This window comes from Myiozetetes cayanensis, unplaced genomic scaffold (assembly GCF_022539395.1).
Source record: "Myiozetetes cayanensis isolate MyiCay16 unplaced genomic scaffold, myiCay2020 scf6-25, whole genome shotgun sequence".
NCBI lineage: Eukaryota > Metazoa > Chordata > Aves > Passeriformes > Tyrannidae > Myiozetetes > Myiozetetes cayanensis.
In genome coordinates this window covers 28,672,441-28,694,297 of record NW_026087853.1, presented here as the reverse complement: position 1 = coordinate 28,694,297, position 21,857 = coordinate 28,672,441, and the positions used below count along the sequence as shown (strand labels likewise).

Below are 21,857 nucleotides of genomic sequence, written 5' to 3'. Positions count from 1 at the left end.
CTTTTCTAAAAATTACAATCTAAGATGTGGCCTGAATTCTAATTCCTTTAGATTATTTACATTTGCCCAAACCAATAACATTGACTTCTAATTTTAATATCTTCACCACTACTAAAGTTCAAATTTTATGGAAAATGTTCAATTATAAAGATGTGTTATAACACTGACCAGAGGAAGATCTTAAATTCAAAGATCCCTGGAATAAGAAACAATTTCTAAGGCTACTCATCAAAGCAATATGGTGAACCCCAAACTATGTTTAATCACTTCTGAATTCCAAGTCCTAAAAAAAGACTGGTACTTTTTTGAATTTTATTTTAGTGGCTTGAAACCAGTATTATGATTCTAAGGAATTCTTTTCTTCTTAACAATATATATACTGTTCTGCTAAGCACATTCTTTTTCTATCATTTAGGATGTGTAGATACTAAATTGTGAAAGTCTGTCTTTAATTAACACATTCACCTTAAAGCTAACCCATCAAAATTTCTTATGTGGAATATAGGATCCTTTGGGAGACTAGTTCTCAGTAAAGAGTAGTTCTTGACTGAGATATCAATAAATGAGTTTGAATTCAGCTTCCATAGTGATGGTCACTGTCAATGATCAAACTCCAGCTATTTTGGTGAAACTTGCAATCATAACTACATCATTTGACAGAACACTTACATCTGCTTAAGAAGAGAACAACATAGACTTTCCTAAACTGACTGATACACATCAATAATAGAAGAAATCTCAGTGATCATTTTTCCACGGCCAGAAGGTCTAAAACGGATTTCTAAATGCAAGACATAAAAATACAACACACACAACTGTAATTCATATAGTTGTGACCCTGGAAAACCCAAATTAGCTCTAGTTAATGAACAAAAAAGCCCAACTTCTTGTGAAGGTTAGTGTAAAACTGGCTATGCAAACAGGTTATCATCTTCAAAGTTTACCAAATGAGATGCTGGAAAGCAGTGTCATGGAAAGCGACCTGAGGGTCATTGGCAAGTTGAATATGAGTCAGCAGTACCCTGGTAGCCAGGAGGGCCAACTGTGTCCTGGGGGGCATCAGGCAAAGCATCACCAGCCAGTCGAGGGAGGGGATTGTCCTGCTCTGCTCTGCACTAGTATGGCCTCACCTTGAATATTGTGTGCAGATTTGGGAACCACAATATAAGAAAGATATTAAGCTGTTAGAGAGTGTCCAAAGAAGGGCAACAAGGATGGTGAAGGCCCTTGAAGGGAAGACATATGAGAAGCAGCTGAGGTCACTTCGTGTGTTCAGCCTGGAGAAGACTGAGGGGAGTCCTCACTGCAGTCTACAACTTCCTCATGAGTGGAAGAGGAGGGGCAGGCACTGATCTCTCCTCTGTGGTGACCAGTGATAGAACCTGAGGGAATGGCCTGAAGTTGTGTCGGAGAGGTTTAGGTTGGATATTAGAAAAAGATCCTTCACTCAGAGTGTGGTTGGGCACTGGAACAGGCTCTCCATGGAAGTAGTCATAACATCAAGACTGCCAGAGTTCAAGAAGTGTTTGGATGATACTCTCAGGCAAATGGTGTGACTCTTGAGCATGGTCCTATGTAGGAGCTGGGCTCAATGATCCTTGTGCCTACCTTCCAACTCAGCATATTCTGTGATTCTGTGAAATAAAATGCTTTTGAATTTAGGAAAAAATATTTTACGGGGCAGAGATTACCCTGCTAACTATGCAAAATTAAACTTCAGTAGCAGTATTTTTGTCACCAATTATGAGTTCTTTCAGTCATACGAGAAAGATATTATTCAAGGGATACCCATACCAATTATTGAATCATATACCATATTATTGAATACCATACCATATTACTGAATCACATTAAGCAGTTTGTGGCAACTTGGGAACACTAATTTAGAAACAAGATTCTCCTTTAATTTTTTTTCCTGGTAAGTGAAACCAATATGAATTGCACTGCACTTGCTGTTCTGAAGTCATCCTGAGAAAGAGATAGATCCAAACAACTACCTTGTCTAACATAAAAATAAATTACTTTTATACCACAGAGAAAAATTTCAGCAGACCACTAGATAAATAAGCCACCAGGATTTTTCTTCCTGCACGCAATGTGTCTCAACAAGTGAAAAACTCAGACATCACCTATTTCTATTGAAAGGTACTTCTGTTCTTGGTAACTTGTTTCTGTCTTGCCTAGCCTGAATTTAAGTTGAGGTGTTCTTACTATTCCACTGTTATTTTTCAGAATAGACAAGACATTCTCATAAACAGAATGGTATTGAAGCATTCTTCTAGGTAAAGCAACCTTTCAGTCTAGCAGATAGTCAGAGCCCAGAGCATATCAAACATTCCTAGGAGTGTGGTTCTGTTCCCTTCCAGTCAGCTTTCAGAAGGGAGAGCTGTCTGAGAAGTTACAGCTGGCCTTGAAGACCTTTGAGAAAAAGATGGAAGAAGCTGCAGCAGGAGTTCCTATGTCATTTGGTTGGGAAATGGACTCAAGTAGATGTCATACTTGGTCCATGACTGGACTGCATTGTAGCTATTGATCTGGACCCTGTAGGTATGTATGGATACTAATCCTGACCCATGGACTGAATTCTTGGCCCAACCTCTGGCATGTCTCATTACAGTGAACTTGTTTGGAGATTCTAGATTCCTGATTACTGTCATCAGGCCTGCCCTGTTTGCCTCACTCCAGTGCTGTGGGACAGGACCCTTGTCAGTGAGGCCTCTGTTTGCCTTGCTGTCATTCTGGGCTGTGGGCCATCCTCCTCTAGGAGTAGCACCTGCCCTTGGTTCATCCTAACACAGGCATCCTTAAACAGACATAAAGGCCTAGACTTAAAACAAGGAGTAATGCCAAAAAAAAAAAAAAAAAGGCTAATTCAGGACATGAACAGTTTTTGCATGATATTTTTAAGAAAAAAAATCAGTTCTAACCTCCTTCTCAACCACCTTTTCAAGATGCAATAAGAAGGATGACTATCTACAGTGCTTAAGTTTGGTCAAAATTTACCACATTGTTTGTGAACAAAATAGCAGCTCAAAATGTCTTTTTGAGTAAAATTTTAGTTTTCTTTCTTTAAATGCAGCAGAAGAAAATTCAAATTTAACATATAGTTCCATTACACTGAACTAATGGAAGAAATTAGGGATAAATAATTAAATTTCAAAATGTGGATTTGGCACTTTAAACTTTATTAACTCAGATGCAAAATTACATATACAGGATATACAAATGAGATTTCTGAATCATGTTTACACTATTGAGTTATATCTGACCATGCATCTGTATTACTTTCTAGGAGGACACACTCAAAATTAGATTTGCAGTTTGTTCAAACATCAAGTCCAAGCTCAGCAGTACAGTGCCACTATATCCATACTATGTTTAGTATATCATCAAATACAATCCAGACAGGCTACCTACAGTATGCTAGTGACAGCTCTTGTGTAAGACAGAGAATAATGTAGACGTATTCAGTGACACAGTTATTTTAGTTAGTGTGAAACTGTCATAGCCATTGATTTCAACAAATCTTTGACAATAAACCAATCTAGGAAATTCCCAGTATTGTTTTTAGTATGTTGTTTTGTGATACTCAGATGTTCACCAGAAATTTCTGTGAACATCCTAGAGATAATTTCTCTCTTCTTCATAAATCATGTCATTCTTTGTTCTGTGGTTATCACAGCTCTCAATGGAAGAGAGAAAAAAATATTCTTTGAACCAGGTTCTAAACTCCTGAAGAAATGACTAACAATGGAAAGGACCGTAGTCAACACAGGGAAAAAGCACTTCTAGCACTACTAAAAGTCCCTTTACCATGTACTCCTACTTACTTTGTAATGATTGCATGTTTTCCCTTCGGGCCCACTAAAGTATTTAATTGCAATTACACTCATTTACATAGCAGATGAGGCTAATTGCTGGTATTAGTTACCAAATGTATGCTTGTATTGTGAGGGTAAAAAAATGCCCTACAGAAAAGAAAACGACTATGCCTCTAATTAAGGAGCTATGAGTCAAAGTGAGCTTGTTCAGAGATGTAAATATAGAATCAAGGGCTTTCAGAGTTCTGCAGTACATTTTATTATGCCACTTGTTCTCATATTTCAGAGATAACACTGGCAGACCTCATAGTACATACAATGAACTATTCTCATTCTCCCAGAAGCAGGGATGATGGGCTCCACATAAAGGCTGAGAGATATCTAGATTTCTAAAATTTTTAATTAGAAATAAATATGAATATCATAATAGGAAAGCTCTTTGTGTATAACAGATACACTGAAGTTATTATGTGAAGCAGTTCCATCACCTACTTTTCTGGGCTAATTCCCAAGAAAAGTCTTTTTTTTTTACATTATTCAGATCTCAAACTGGTTTGCATCAATGGACTTCATTTTGTACACAATTGTACACAAGGATTTTTAAGATACTATGCTACTAAAGTGAATGTGAAAAGCATCAGGTCAAGTGGAAACCCAGATGAATAACATTTCCAGTATTTGGCCCTGGATACCATTCCTAATATAAAAATTCTTAAAAGATCTGAATCCATACATCTATCTATATACAGAGCGAGGGTTAGTCCCGGTGGTGAAAAAAGAAGATTTGTTAATTTTAGTTAGCTTCAGGAGGTCACAGTGAGAACAGAAGTGTGCCCATCAGTATCCTTTGGACAGGGTTGAAAAGCTCCCTATACACATTTAAAAATTAACACTTTATCAAACTGTGCCTTAAATTTTTTCCTTTTCCTGGAAGTCTACCAAATCTTGACAGCAGTTAAGCTGTGGGTGTGCAGAAGCACCACATATGATATTTACTATTATATTCTTTTAGGTACTTTCCCATTAGTCTACTATGTTTTGCCTATGTTTAAAATTTAAATTCTTCTGGTTTTGGAATTTGTCACTTTGTTTTCCCATTTCATTACAAGTTGTTTCTGCCTTCAACCAAAAAAAATTGCCACCCTCATGCAAAAAATTAACTCAAACCTGAAAACAGCAAACGATTTTCTGTTGCCTTTCATGCAATATAAGGTAAGTACTGTGTAGTATACTACTGTTCTCATATAGAAAGACTTTAGGTGATAAAGAGATTATATAAATACAGAATCTGTCACTCTTGCTTTGTTTGTTTTGCTATTCCTAGATGCTACTTAATGCTAGTGTTAGATTCATCGGTGTTTGGTTAGCTACTCAGGTCATTTCATAAAATGAGACTGGCTAGGAGTCACATTATCAGCTGCTCCTTATTTTCTTTCTTAAATGAAGATGAAAAAGTTTTAAACCAACTGAAATACATTGCATGGACACCAAGGCCTCTCCCTTCTGACTGCTTATTCTCATTAAAAATATACTTTTGTAGAACTAATCCCAAATGGTTTGATGACAGAGGTCATGCAAGTGTCATTTTTCAAACTTGGCGAAAATCCACTTCAAGCCATCTTCCCCTCTTATATTTCACCTTACCGCTGGAGCGCTTGTGCAGCATACTTACTTAGCTAATGCTCAAAATGTAAACAGGACATCCTCTCAGATAGGAGATCCCAACATGTTGAAAAGTATATGCCTTAGTTCTTAATCAGTTCTGGAAAGTATCCCAAGACTTTCACAAAAAGATACTGTTTCTGCTAATGTGGAACATAAACTTAGCCCTTAACATAAAACAAAACCAAACAACATCTGTCCTTATAGTTTGATTGTTTGTTCCATCCTAGTATAATTATTCTTGCATGACAGCAGCCCCTGCAGGCTATAGCCTTGCTTACTCTACTATGCCCTGAAAGCACACCCAGCATTTAGAGATGAAAACACTGTCAGAACTGTTAGTGAACATTCATTTAGAAATGCTTAGTGTTACTTGTGTTATTTGGGATCTTTTTTTAATAGCATTTTGTCAATCCAAGTTGACTGAGAAAGATTTGTGTTTCCAAAAGTCAAAGCCTCTGAACAAATTCCTGAAGCTTCCAAGGGGAAAAGTGGTCAAAGAGGCAGAGAGATCAATTTTTCACCTCTCTGTTCCTTTACAGGAATAAGGATTTCTTCTAAAGTTTGGTCATTATTTTAAGGTTTATTTGTAGTTTTTCTAACTAGTGGCAATAAAACTTTAAATGGGTGTAAAAAAAAAGGGAGGACATGCTCTAGTCACTTCTCCTGGAGATAATGTGGGAAGAGTAAAAAGCCACACATTTTCTACAACTGTGACCAAAATGTGGTCAAAGCAACTGAGCTCCCAAAACAAAAAAATTACTCAAGAAAGGAGAGTACTCACCAGAGGAGTGCTATTTCTCCAATTATAATAACTTTTTCAATATTTTCCATTGACTTTGCACTAAAACTATATGCAATTTAATCCCATTTCTGAACTAGTATATTCCCCACTGAACATTTAATTTCCTTTGGTCTGTGGATCTGCAGAACTCCACATGGGCAGTACGACTTTGTCATAGCCACGGGGCTGTCTCTTTCTTTTGAGTGGTATGTGGTCTGCTTGGAAGACTGTCAGATGAGACAGTGTGAGAAATCTCTTTTTAAAACTTGGTGCTACAGGCATCACAATAATCTAACCTATTCAGAAATGTCTAAGAAGAACAGATATAGATTGTGCCTTAACTGTACCCTCTCAGTGGCATATTTCAAATCCTAACTATGATCACACAAGCCCTGGTTAAAGTTCACAGCTAAACACCTGAATTATCATTGCTATCTGTTTTTCTGATCATGTAAATGCAAATGTTTTCTGCTATTCTGTTTACTACCTTTCCGCACTGTTCACACAGAATGAAAAAGAATTACACCCTTTGTTTTGTGTTAAGTGTGAAAATTCATGTCTCATTACATCAGTCTAGTTCTCCATTGTTAAGTTTGTCTTTTTTGAGCATTATGGGGTTGATGAAATGGTTTTTGGAGTCAAGGTACTCCTCCCATTTTGTACAGTATTTTTGTTCTGAACGTTCCACACTTTCTGCAATCAGGGAGGTTGTGATTCATTATTTTCTTTTAGAGATCAGTTGCATAAACATTTCAGGTATAAAATTTAAGGAAGTAAAATACAGTATTTTCCAAATGAAAAATTGAAGAGCCATGTCAAGATCAGTAACCTGATCCTAAAGTTTGCTTAAGTTTAAGAAAGAAAAATAAGTCACTGAAACAAGAGCCACCTTCCCATGCAGTTTGTTTGCCTGAGAAATTGCTTTAGAACAAGATGGAGCTTTTGCTAAGAGACCAAATTTTCTGCTGTCCTTATAAAAGTACCCAACAGAGACTCACCTCTAAAGACTTAAGGCTCTTTGGCAGATTCCTCACAGTCACGACATTCCTCTAGTAGAAGAGGCACTGTGAAGAGAACAGAAGGCACAGCTCATAGTGAACACAGGCAGTACTCCCAGAATTCTTTGCCAAAATTATAAATTCACCACCTAGTCACTACTTTTATCCACCAGTGGCAAAAAGAATTAGTAAGAAATTTGATTCCATGCCTTCTAAAAGCAGTGTTGGTTGTATCTCTACTTTTACCTTTCTTTACTTACTGGAAGTAATGCAATTACAAGAGAATGTTCCTTAGCTTTTTCTCTCCGTTGTTCATCTGTGCTCAAAAGCAGATCTGGGGAATTATAGGGCAGATGACCCACATGATGTAAATTGTAGTTCATTCACTTCTATATGGGCTCTGGCCTTATCCATTTAACATTGCTATAGTTGTTCTGTGATGTAGAATAAATAGAAAAAAAGAGATAGAAGAAGGTAAAAGATTTGGCACTGACACCTTGAAATTGGCTGGTAGCCTAAGTGTTATCGTGCTTTTTAATGAGAATTCCTTTCTTGACCTTTAAAATTTGTTGCCTTCCAATTGCACTATTGCAAGAGCCAGCCCTGTTGAAACACCAAATAACATGTATGTTATTGGTAAGGCTACAACACCTTGAATAAGCTGCTGTTTTAAAAGAAAGAATAAAATTTTTGAATTTTTTTGAAAGAAAGAATAAAATAAAAAATAATTTGATTGATTTTGTGTTTAATCAATGAGACTTATTATTTTAAATTTCATGTTTTTAAGTTCCATACATATCTGTCAAGTCTTCATCAAGGGAATTATCACTGTCACATCTCCAGTATGGTTTTGCTATCATTTGCATTCATTGGTTCATCAAGAATTGAACGTACAGTAAATAGGACTAGTAATATCTGAAGATCTACTAATTAGTAGGGGAATCATACTCTTTTGGGGTTTATGCCAAACATCTGAGAGCTGGAAGTGAAAGGAGCTTTCCTTGAGAAGGCCCTCAGCAGTAGAATTCCCTTGCAACCAATAACCCTGAGAGAGCAGAAAGTGCTAGCACAGTCCTCTAAAAAGCATAAAGTGTAAAGGGATGTAGGCAGGGAAGCCAGAGGACACACTAATTCTGATATCCTTCTTGAAACTTCCACTATTAGAAGTGGAACTCTTAGACTTCCACTTCTGTAGAAGTCTCTGTAATGATTAAATGCACTTTTCTGTTGCACAACCCCTCCAGAGGGCAGCGGAAACATCCCCTCCCCTCTGTAAAATGAATCAACCTCGGAAAGAACAGGCGTAGCTGTTTGTACATCTCTTATCATACTGAGGATGTGCTAATATCTTGACCTGCAAACCACAGGACCACCCAGGCCTCTGAAAGCTAAGCTGAAATGATTCAGTTATAATTTATGTTGAGACGTTTCCTCTGCAATATATTCACCCTTGAGGAGATGAAGAAAACACATAAATTTGCCCATTTAATCTAGAAATGAAAGAGGATCAAATATTTTGTAAAAAGCTCTCAAAAATGAGTGTGATAGCACAAGGCATGGTCTCCTAGATGTCATACTCAGATGAAGATGGAGATGGACACAAAATAATGCATAGTCACTTGACCTGCAAGTACGATTAAAAACTAAAAATGGAAATCAGAGAAAAGACCACACGTAGAACTTGGGAAGAAAAATCAGTTCTAGTAAGAAGGATTTGTATATCTAGACCTTTTCCCCCAGTGTAATCTTCCAGACAAGCAAAGTTTATGGAGTCTAAATCCTCTTCCTTGTCAGCCAAAAATTTTCTCTTTGGATATCAGCATGCAAGCTGGATGAAAGTCTTATGTTTTGGCTGAAGGTATTGACATGTTTGTGAAGACAAAATTGTTGGAGAATGTACTGTGAAAAAAATATGTTAAAAAAACCACCAAAACCAAAAACCAAAACAAAACCCCCTAAATTTCCATTTTCCTTTCCTTTAAATGTTCACAGTGGCTGCTGTTCATAACTAAGAGTATTTGTAAAAGCCAGAAAAGATTCAAAAACTGTTTTGAAAACAAGTTTTGAAAAGTTCTCATCATATGTAATGTTTCTATTCGAATTCAAGGATATAATAAATAAACTGTAGCTGTTTGCCAGAAGAAATTTGAACTTAAAATTTAGGGCATTATTGTAAAATATGTTCTCAGAAAGTAAAAAAAAATATTTAAATAACAGCTAACAACAGGTATTTCTCTTAGATCTGTCAGATCACACAGTGAGCTAAAAGTGAGTGTGATAAAGTGGAATAACTGATGTCTTCTGATAATTCACAAAAATATTAATTACATTGCTTCTTAGAACTGGGTTTTTTACACCAGTAACTGAAAGACATGTTTGGTGCACATCATGTTATATTTTAAAAAACCCAGAATGTCTCTTTCCCCTTCATGAAAAAAATTTACAAGTCAGAAGTCCACAGAGTCACTCTGTATTCCCACTGCTACAGAATATGTGAAAACTGTTAACACAAATTACATGTTTCCTAAGGGAAATCAAGATTCATGAGGACTTGATATGTGGCAAGAGGCATGATTTGCCTGCTTATCACAAGACCAATTTTAAAAATACAGTGGTCTAATGTATCATGGGAGTAGGGTTTACAGAACTTTTGACTACTAAGAGAGACAGTTAAAGTCAATACAATCTGCACGGGTTCAGATCCCTGAAAATCAGTCACCGATAATGTAAACCTCTATCAAGCATAGATCAAGAACAGTTTATCTGGCACTCAACATGGTCTTTCAGAAGATGACTAATTTAAACATACCCAGAAAATGTAGAAACCCTTTTTTTTCTCCTTTAAATGTAAACATTTAAACACTTTTTAAACCAAAACCCTTGTAGATATCCAGGTTTTGCCAGTATCCAGCAAAAGCTGGATATTTCCAACAAAAGCAGAGAGCAAATTCCAAAGCAGAAGAGAGTTCTTGGACAAAAATTTACTGAAAACTTATTATCTTAATAAAACAAAGGGAAATCTCTTATGTCAGTAGCTCTCAAGACATGTCCACGATTGTTAGGTCATAGCACCCTCAGAGCCTCTTTAAGATACAACAGCTTTTCCTTTTGGCCACACCCATTTACCTGTACTCTTTCAAGTACTCTCTGAGTACTTAAAAATTTCATAAACCCTCCTCCTGCAACACATTGGGCTGCACCTAATCCACCTTTAGTGTGCATCAAGATTTGTACCTTGCACTTGTCGTATGGTTGCCTTTGGCCTCTACTGAAAAATTATTCACCTTTCCTCAGTCTACTTAGAGCTGCTTGTGCACAGCAGGAGAAAGCATAAACCCAAAGCATATGATGAAGAGCTTCAACAGATGGGCTCTGGCAGATCTTTCTGCACTACCGTAAAATTTTACCCACAGCTGACTGCTCTGTTTTTTGCTATAGCTTACAGCCCTATAGAAGAGCTAGCAAAAAGCAGTGTGTATCCACAGCTCAGCCTGTGCTCATTTAAACTGTTTACTCTGGTGGCCATGCTAGGGCATGGACATGTATCTACTTTTCTTAATATTTTTAGTCCCAAATCCTCTTCAGAAATAGAAGATGGGGTGATGATTTACAAATTATTGTAATAAGAATGATCAGAGTTTGTAGGAAAAAGATCCAAGATTAAGTTCAGCTTCTGTATAATACCAGATACGTTTGCTATCTGGGACTTGCAGGTATATCCTGCAGTGACAAGGGGACAGACATCTGTGATTTAATAGTGGTTTAGTACGTCTTTTGCCCAGTTCATTGACTCAATAAAGTAAATATGGTTACTGAGAGGGAGAGGAATGATAATGGAAAGAGGGAGAGTGAGAGAGAGAAAGACAGGGAGGGAGAGAGGGAGGAAAAAGAAAAAGAGAGGGGCATATTTCATGAGTACCTATATAACAATGTGATATTATGTAATAGCTTCAATAAATTCCCTACCCAGGACAACAGGAATGTCATGATTGGTTTCCTAACCTGACAGTATTTTTCTTGAAAAAGAAGAAAAAGACATCTTTTTTTAATTGTCTTCAGTTATATGTATATCCATGTATCTATGTAAATTGTAATTTAAAACACCATTCTGTTCCCCAGCCTATTGGTGGTCGGAAGGAAGGAAAGAGATCAGTGGAGAGGAATGTTTAAATAGCTTCTTGTTTTTTGCTCACAGGACAGATGGCGTGCAAACTAATAAAAAAATAAAACCCCAAATAGCATTGTATAGCAGCTGTGTAGAGTGTCAGCTATAGGAAGAAACATGGCCCACTGGATAAATTGTTTTACTAGAAATGAGGGAACTTGCATTCTCAGCCCAGTTTCCTATTCTCAACATGCCTATACTTTTTTGAAAGAAGTCTCTGTGTTTCAGTTTCTTCATCAGCAGAACAGAAATAATTAGATGCTTTACTTTATGAAGAGAAGGACAGAGAGAAATGAGGAGAACTTAATTTTTGTGGGAAAATCCTTTGAAAGCACAAAAGATTTTACTTAACTAATGAGTGGTCACATTACTTATATGAAGAAAACTGGGCTTCTCCACTGCTCTAGAAGTATATTTTTTTTTAGTGATCAGAATTACAATGTTGTGATACTGGTAATAAACCTAAGATTTTGCTCACAACTCCAAGCAAATGAAATTCATAAAGTTCAAGGTACAGCCCTGGAAAAAGAAAGGAGCATGGCTTACTCATTTCCTGGAGAAAGTTTTATCTTTTTTTCCAGAAGACTAAGTTTTTCCTCTTTTGGTCTGCAAAAATTTGTTCTGGTATGTGGTTGACTTTCTTTTTCAAGTTGCTGTTCTGGTACTATTGTCTTCAGCCAATGTCTTTATGTGCCAATCTTTTCTACTTTTAAGATGTTTTGGATTTGCTTTGGGTATGCTTTTCCTTCTGACTCCATCATTGTCTTTAAATCCCAGGAAGAGTTTGTATAATCACTATGATCACAACTTAGTTTGGGAAGACACAGTTGCCTCTCTACCTAAGATAAGTCAGAACACAACAAAATTGATGTGATCTATGTCACTTTCCTAAGGTTCAGGGCTAGCTGCAGGGGTTACTTTAACTATGATTGGTTGCAGTTTTTCAAAACAGAGTGGGAAGAATCTGTCTCATACATACTATATTCTTTCCTATCAGGACACTATGCAAAAGCCACATTAAATTTTCAGAGTAGCAGTCAAGATAACATTGTGCTTCTCTCTGACGCTTTGGATGCTATCAGCATTGAAAGGAAGCATGTGGAAGTTTAAAGTTGCAATGATTGTGTTCAACTACTGCCTCTTCGATATTCAAGTTCTTCTGTTTATCCACTGGATTTGTGAGGCTAGGGAGGAAGCACTGCTGTGATATGATTCAAGATGGTAGATATAAAAGAGGAAGACAGTTCCCCCTTCATTCTCAGATTCTCCCTTTTTTACTAAAGGACTTCAGGACTAATTCTCTCCATGGGGATTTACACCTGAATGAAACAACACTGGTACTATGGCACTCTCATAAATAGTACTATGTATCTAATTTACTTAGCTTAGCTTTTCCTGTTTACTAATCTAAGGACACAGCTAATTTTTCCTGAATATAGTAGTTAAGTATGACGAGGTCAGGGAATTTCTATGCTGTGAAAGATTTGTACCATAAATTAAATTCTTATTAACTAGTTTGCCTCATACATTTGTGGCACAAAGGGACATGATATCATATATGGTATTAATAATAAAATAGAATAACATGGTTATCTTCTTAATATTACCCTGTGAAATAATTCCATCACATATTGTGTTATCAATATTTAAGATTGCTTAAGACTATAAATTACACTGGACATATACGTAACTACATGTGACATCAGACTAATTATTATAAAATAACTGAAGGAAACTTGTTTATTGCTGCAGTAGTGGTGGAAGGGATGAAGTGGTACAAATGCGATGTTTATCATACTCTACACATTAAAAGTTATGACTGCATAGGAACATTTCCCACTTAAATGGTATGCGTTGAAGAAAATTCTGCACCAAACGACAAAGAAAGGAATAAATCTTTTTCTATCATCCTTTTTTTTTTTTTTTTTTTTTTTTTGAACTAGATCCCTGGTGTAGCCCAGAGGATACTTTATTTATGTCCCTGCAGTTCAGGGTCTACAAACCAATTCATCATGTTTCTGCTGTGCCTCATCTGCTGTAGATGAATGACCCCTCCTGCAACTTTCTGAGGTCTGTTTGCCATTATGTAGATTAGTGCAATAAATACACATTCATGTGTGGGTGAGAAAACGCATTTATGGATGACATTGTGTGGTGTTCCACAATCAGCTCCATCCAGAATCTCTAATTTAGCATTCAATAAACACAAATGTCTCTCCAGTAGCACAATGAAATGTGTTCTATTAAGTCATATCAATTTTTTTACTTAAATGTTATAAAATAGATATTAGCTTGCACTGTCTTTTGTATGTAGTAATTTAAATCAGATTTATAACTTCATGTTACATGTATATTCCCACCATTAATACATGGTGTGTTTAGAAAGTCTAGAATAAAGTAGAAGACCTGGACTGCTTTGGGTGTCTTCTTTGATGATTTGCACTACAAACCAATTCTGTACAATTTTGAGTCTGTATTTCACAGTTGAATGTGATTTGCCAAAAGGTATGTGAAAAAAGATTTTGAAAGTGTAAAAAAAAAAAAAGGTTTTTGAAAAGTGTAAACAAAAGGACTGTGAATCAAATTCTGTAAAAAAAAATTTCAGAATTAAACTACTAGTGAGGAACAGTTTAATCACTTGACTTGCATGTTGAATCATTTGATCTTTTCTGCAAGCACAAGAAAATTTTGACTGGATGAAATAACCTCTCTGGCCTTAGCAGAATGAGTCAAGTTTGTAAGTATTTAACATGGGATTGAAGATTTCTAGGGTTAACCTGTTTCATTTTTTAGCTAATGAGCAGTATGATCACACAAACAATCAAATGGAGTAGATTTTTGCCAGTCTTCAATGTCTTAACAGTTTTAGCTTAGAAAACCCCAAAGCACAAAAGAAAGAGTCCCAAAGAGGTTGTGCTTAAAAATTTTGGCTTTTGAAGTCTTTCACACCCCTGCTTGGAACAGAGTCATTAAAGTTTGTTTCTGTAGATATTTTCTAATTCTGCACATATATTCCATACACAGCTTAAGTAATTTGATTAATAAAAAGCTGGCAAAACCTAATGAATTTATGGAAAAGAATGGCACAGCATGTTAATTAAATTCAGGAAATTAAACAAGAACACCTTAACGATTTCAGCTGCTTATATCTATCTGGTCCAGAAATTCAGTTCTTTTCTATTGATTTTGGTAAGCAGCCTTCCTCACTGACAAGGCTATAAGATGATAACTCTCACACCCTTTCCTGCTATTTGTCCAGTGCAGGAAGCTAAGGGCTCTCTTGTCGTGTGGACACAGAGGAAATATCCAGCAACTAAATACTGACCCTTGCATGCAAACAGGTCCATATCCTCTTCCCGCCTGACAATTTCCTTCCTGCCTGGTAGGAACAAATCTACTCTTCATTTTTCCGGAGTTCTTTATACAGGCTACTCAGAAAGCCCTTGGGCAGGGACAACATTTTATTAATGTAAACTTCATCTAACAGCTGGATACTTAGAGCAGTCAGGCCCAAATTTACAGTACATAATTGTTTGTTTCTTTTAACTACAGTTGCTGCAACTGAGTCACTAAATGTTCTGTGCCAGGAACTAGTATGAAGAGTTTAGTGTTATGTCTGACTTTTGCTTAAGAAAGATATGTTTGCAATTCTGACATTTTGTAAAGGCTAAACTTAGGTAAGATGAATCTTTCCACAGTATTTTTCTGCATTACCAAAAAAGTGGAAGCCTTTTTCAGGCCGTGAAGAATGGAGGTTTTATCTCCTGTCATGAAGTTACTGATCAGAAAACAAACAAACCAGCCAACAATCAGCTGACAGTTGATAGCAGAGAACCAGTTTCACAGGGCTGTATTTTTTTTTCTGGGATTAGCAATGTTATTTATTCTTTGTGAAAACTCTATTCTAGAATGCAAAAGGAAAGCCCAGGTCATGTTCTTTCTTATTCCCATTGTTTAATTACCTGGGAAATGTCCTGTGGCAGTACAAGATTTGTCACTCTGTGCTGTTGGAAGAACCTTAGAAGTCAGTAATTAAGTTGTCGAGAAACTGCCTCAGTCACGTGACAACAAACAGGCTACTTTTCACCCTAAAGATAGTTTGATTACACTTAGCTTCAGAATTGTTCACTATACCACAACACACAGTACCTATATGCACATCAGGAAGCATCTTTTAGCAGAATTAGTCCATTTTTGTCAGATCTGGACAGGTTGAATTGATGGGCTGCAGCCAATGGTATGGGTTCAATAAGGTAAAGTGCCGGGTCTTGCATTTGGGTCACAACAACCCCATGCAGCACTACAGGCTGAGGAAAGAGTGGTTGGAAAGCTGCCAGAAAAGGATCTGGGGATGCTGGCTGACAGCCAGATGAACATGAGCCAGCAGTGTGCCCAGGTGGCTAAGAAGGCCAATGGCATCCTGGCCTGTACCAAAAATAGAGTGGCCAGAAAGATTAGGGCAGTGTTTGTCACCCTTTACTCAGCAGTGGTGAGGCTGCAACTAAATACTATGTTCAGTTTTGGGCCCCTCACTTCATGATAAACATTAGGGTGCTGGAGTGAGTCCAAAGAGCAACAAAGCTGATGAAGGGTCTAGAGAGTAAGTCACATGATGAGCAGCTGGGGCTGCATAGTCCGGAGATAAGGAGGCTCAGGGGGGACCTTACTGGTCTCTACAACTACCTGAAAGGAGGTTGCAGCCAGGTGGAGTTCGGCCTCTTCTCCCACGCAGCTGGTGACAGGACAAGAGAAAATGGCCTCAAGCTGTGCCAGAATAGGTTCAGGCTGAATCAGGAAGAATTTCTTTGCTGAAAGGGTTATCAAGCACTGGGACAGGCTTCCCAGGGAAGTGGTTGACACCATCCCTGGAGATATTTAAAAGATGTGGTGCTTTGAGATGTGGTCTAATGGTGTATTTGGCAGTGTTAGTTTAAAGGTTAGTTTAAAGGTTGGATCTTAAAGGTCTTTTCCAATATAAATAATTCTACGATTCTATGAAAGGGTAGTTAAACACTGGAATGGGTTGCCCAGAGAAGTGGTGGAGTCACCATCCATGGAAGTGCCTAGGAAACAACCAGATGTAGTACTAAGTGCTAAGGTTTTGTTGACATGATGTTGTTCAGTCAAACATTAAACTCAATCTTGGAGGTGTTTTCGAACCTTAATATTCTATGGTTCCGTGATTTGCATATGTCTGTCCCTCTTATCTGAAAATCATAGAATCATAGAATGGTTTGGGTTGGAAATGGCCTTTCACTAGATCAGACTGCTCAGAGTTCCATCCAACCTGGCCTTGAGCACTTCTGGGGATTAAGCATCCACAACTTCTTTGGGCAATGTGTTCCAGTGCCTCACAGTCAAGCATTTCTTACTAATATCTAATCTAAACCTACTCACTTTTAGTTTGAAGTCATTCCCCCTTGTCCTGTCACTGTATGCCCTTGTAAAAAGTCCTCCATCTTTCTTGTGGCTCCCTTCAAGTACTGAAAGACTGCAGTTAGGTCTCACTGGAGCCTCACTCTCTTATCTAGGTTGGACAAACCAAATTCTCTCAACCTTTCCTCATAGGAGAGGTGATAAATCCCCCTAATCATCTTGGTGGCCCTCCTCTGGGCTCATTCCAGCTGGTCATTGTCCTTCCTGTGCTGGGGACCCCAGAGCTGGATACTGGTACTGAGGAGTGCCCCAACCCAAGTGCAGGACCTCACACTTGTGTTTCTTGAACTTCACGAGGTTCCTCACTTCTCAAGCTTGTCCAGGTCCATCTGGATGGCATTCTGTCCTTCAAGGGGATGAAATGCACCACTCAGCATGATGTCATCTGCAAATTTGCAGAGGGTGCACTTGATCCCATTTTCTATGTCATTAATGAAGATGCTAAATAACACTGGTCCTAGTATGGACCCTTGGAGGACACCACTTGTCACTGATGAACACTGGGACTCTGAGCCATTGACTACTCACTACCTTTGGAATTTGAGCATTTTAATGAACCTACAGGCTACATTATGTTGTATTAGGCTAAAAGTTTTCTTATTTTCAAGGACTTTTATGCTTCAACATCTCTCCTCTTCAATCCACTGCAGATGCCCAGCACTGTTACTGTACTTCTACAGTTCTTTTTCAAGGACTTGTTTTCCTTGATACACATTTAAAAAATTGGTCTTATGACATAAACAGCCAGATTAGAAACTGAAGATTAATTGTCTAAAGAAATTATTTCTTTAGTAATAGTAGAAGAAACTTAAACTGAAAACAATTGTTTCTTTTTTCTTCATCTCATTTGACAGGCATCTTCAGCTGGATATCTTTCTTGAGTGCTATAACAACCTGCTATAAGAAATGTCAATGTTTATAAATACAATCAGAACATCAGATCACTTAACAAAATGCTAGTTATTAAGCAGTGAAGGTAGCTATTTTTACACTTCTAGAACTTTATTTTGCTCCATATTATTCAAGTGTGTCAGTGATCAAGCATGTCAGTGATGGGACTTCCCATTGCCCTCTCCTATTTTCTTGTTAAAAAACTAAACTAAAAACATGAATCTGAAATACAGGTTGTCAAATTGCATCTCTTCTGTAGTTTACACTTAGAGTGAGACCATCAAGACAGACAGATCTATCTGTATTAATGTAAAAAAAGTCTCTCCCAAACTGACTCAGATATCAAGCATGAGCATTTACATGTAAGAGAAGCTTACCCATTTCTGCCCTGTACATAAGTGAAAGATCCATTTCTTTTACTAGATAAATTAATCCAATTTCTTTCAACCAAATACCCTGCTTTTTAGAGAAAAGGGAATTGGAAACAAATTTATTTATAATATTAAAATATGCACATTGTACATGGATATATAAAACTGAGTGAAGTTTTTGTGTGTAATATTTCTGTAATGATCAGTAACTTTTTCTTCCTAAAAATATCAGGCATAATTTGTCTGCAATAAGCTTTTCTTTTAAATCCAATAACTTTCACTGGCAGTGAATGGGAGCCACCAAATGATTCACACAGTAAAATTTTCGGGGAATGTAAAAAATGATAGCAAGAAACAAAATAAAGATTTCTTTGTTAAATTCTCACTGGCAAATAGATGCATTTCAATGCTAAATATAATTTTTTATTAATTCAGCTAACTGAAATCTGATAAACATGAATTTCTGTATTGATCTGGTTTTAATGACATTGACCTGAAAGCGAATGATGTTTCGAATTGCAGTGATAAAAAACTGATTTCTGGCACACATGCAAAATTGTTTATTTTCAGGGTGACAATTAGACTCAACACCCACAAACAATGAGAATACATTTCAATATATTCTCTGTGCTGCTTAGGTCATGAAGTCAATCAAAAATTAACTTAAAGAAAACATTCCTTGGGTAAATCAATGGAAGTACCACTGAAATGTCATAGTAGCAGAAGAAAGCTTGGAGTCTTTCCATACTAATGTCTGATTATGTGGAACAATGTCAAGAACTCAACAGAGTGCTTGTCCAACTAGTATTTCTGGCCAATTTTCTTCTATCAAAAATATTTAAATGTAACTAGAAGAATTACCATTTAAGGAAATTCAGCATTTTATAGCATCTCATCTATTATTCATTGTGGAGTTTAGAGAGATTTTACATCAGAGAAGAGAGAAAATTCCATACGGTCATTACTAATAGAGTGTTATATGGTGATGCAAAGTATCAAACTGCCAGAAAAGAACAGCAGACCTTTAGGTTACATCAGAAATGGTACTGAAGGCCTGCCAGTGGTAGCTGTGCAGAAAATGAGACTGGCACCATATTTTTTTTTCTAGCTGTGGAAGCTGGAATCAAAATATGTAGTTCATTCCATCTAAACTGCTATCATCAGCTTTAAGGCAAGACTTTCAACTGGTTGGTCTCTTATCAGAATTAGTTTTGCACAAAGATCACTGCTGCTTACTTGTTCTTTCTAGTGGTGAGAAGAGATGGGTTGGGATCTCAAATGATATAATAAAGGTTCACATGGACCACCTTCGTATGAACTATTATCAGATATGTAGAAGTGGCAGAAGCTATGAAGGTGACACAATCAATTATCCATCTATGTTGTGCCTGCCATTTTGATTGTATAAACACAGTGGAACCTGATCAGTATGGAGAAGCTCTGCACTTTTATCTGTCACTTCATGTCGGGACATCTTATTCCTAAGAAACATAGACTCTTAAAGGAATCTTATCCACTAAATGCATTTAATTTTTGGTGAAATTGTCTCCAACTGCTTAAGAAGCCTAATGCTAATGATTCATGACTGACTACTATTCTTGCTGCTCTCAAGACAAGTGTGGGTAGCTTGCACTGCCACTATAGATAGATCCTATGTTTTTAAGTATGTAAATGAACATGACTATTTGTAATGTTTTTAGGCTTAGTGTTATTTGCAGTCACAAATAAAGTTACCTATGTTTTCTCACCCTTCACGTCACCATCTTTATGAAGAGGTTTGTGAATCACTAGGGGGATTTTTCAGAAGAACCATGCTTTCAGGTATGAGATTTATTACCCAGTAAGAGTCTTCTATATGAAAACAATTCTTTCACCTATATTCCCTCACAAGGACATCTAATGAATGAATGACCACTTTAACCTGCTAAAAGCATTTCCTATTCTATAAAGGATTTCCTATGCTAAAACCATGCTAAAAGGAATGAAAGAGCTGCATGTTTCTCCAAGAAAAAGAAGTAATGTTTGGGTTGTGTTCTTTAGTGGATGACTTGTGTCATCCAGGGAGATTTGAATGAATCTGGTCTCTTGTATTAAAAACCTGTTAATTCATCCTTGCCATGCACTATGTTAAGCAACTTACTCTTAACAGTTTCTTTTTCAATATCTTTAACACTCCTTCCACCTTGGAACTGGCGTTACCCAACTGCTTCCTGTGGCTTGGAGCTGGCACCACGGTTACTTAGCTGGAAGGAACCCCTTCTCCTTGGAATAAACTCCCTTCCCTCTGCCCCTGGCAATGATGTGAGGTGGTACAGAATAACCCTGCCATACCCTTTTCTGGCTGCTGCAAAAATAACTCTGTTCTGGCCAGAACCAGGACAGTTGCTCTTGGTAGAAAAAAAAAATCAGTATGATTTGTTCCTCTGAGAGTTCTACTCACTAATGCATCAAGTCACTTATCTTACAGCATGACAGGAGGCACATTTCATTTTTGCTAACTCCATCAAATATAAGAATCTAAAATAACTACTGCTGGAAAATGAGTTTACAAGAGGACCTGGAATGGACACTGGGACCACGCAAGTTTAAGTTTATAAATCAAATGCATAGATAATTCCTTCTGAGAGTGCATTGATGCACAGTGTTTCAAAAGATACTGAGAATGAGTTCTTTGGAACTTATTTTTATCACTATTTATTCTTTCTCAAGTAAAGTCATTACTTGTTGGCATACATGGGGACAAATCCATAATAACAGAAAGTGACTCAAATGGACAGTGAAACAAATAACTGTCCTAAGTTAAAATATGGTTATCAGTATTTCAGTTTCTAGAATAAATAAACACAATAAAATAGAATAAAATTAATAATAATTTTATATAAAAATAAATAAATATAAATATAAAAAATGTCTAAAACTGTGTACAAATTCATAACCAATAATATTTTTATCTATTAAAAGATCACAGAATGTTATTTCTAATTCTTTTTATGTTTAAATATAGCATTTTTTTCAAGTAAACATTTCATAAGAATCTTTCATGCATACACTACAGTACATGTAACTGAACTAACATAATGGAGTGCTATGAGTTATTAAATTAATGAGTCATACTGAGGAAGATATACATCAAAGGCTAACACACTTTCTGATATGAGAGCATGCATTAGTGTGTTACTTTAGTTGCTCTGGTACATGGCAAGACAAAATCTGCACTAACAATGTTAACTTGTAACATACCTGTCTCTGAGTGTGGAAGGACTGACACCTACATCACTAGAATTTCTGGTTCAGGCTCAAAGTTGATATAAATAATGAAGAAATTTAGATGTCAGGGAGCCATTCTAAATGGTTGAATGACAACAGAAGTTACTCTAGCTTTCATGCCTAAATAAGAAGGGTGGAGTTGTGAAAGAAAAAGAAATTAACAGAAATGTTACAAAAATAAGTAAAGTTAGGACTCTATTATGTTTCTTGATCTTTATTTTATTGTACACACATCCTTCTGGATGGTTATCATTGACTTCCATTAATTTATTGATTAACTAATTATAGCACCACTTTCATTTTCTCTGTATACAGTCAGAGATGCATAACCTTCTTTGTAATATACAAAACTGATGTCTGATCCCCTTTTTTTTAATTGAAACAGTAACAACAGTCTTGATTCTTACTGATGGGTTTGTTTACACTAGGGTCGTGAGATAACTTGAGCCAAGTATGTGCGGG

At 36.8% G+C, this 21,857-nt stretch overlaps 1 long non-coding RNA gene across 1 annotated transcript; it reads right to left on the bottom strand.

Moving 5' to 3' along the window:
• Positions 1-1,604: 1,604 nt before the first annotated feature.
• LOC126651236 (uncharacterized) lies at positions 1,605-21,511 on the bottom strand. The gene is made up of 4 exons (XR_007631588.1): positions 21,369-21,511; positions 7,526-7,699; positions 7,266-7,331; positions 1,605-1,634 (listed from the first exon to the last, which is right to left on the bottom strand). It is a non-coding gene; the product is annotated as an uncharacterized LOC126651236 (long non-coding RNA).
• Between the last annotated feature and the right edge of the window lie 346 nt (positions 21,512-21,857).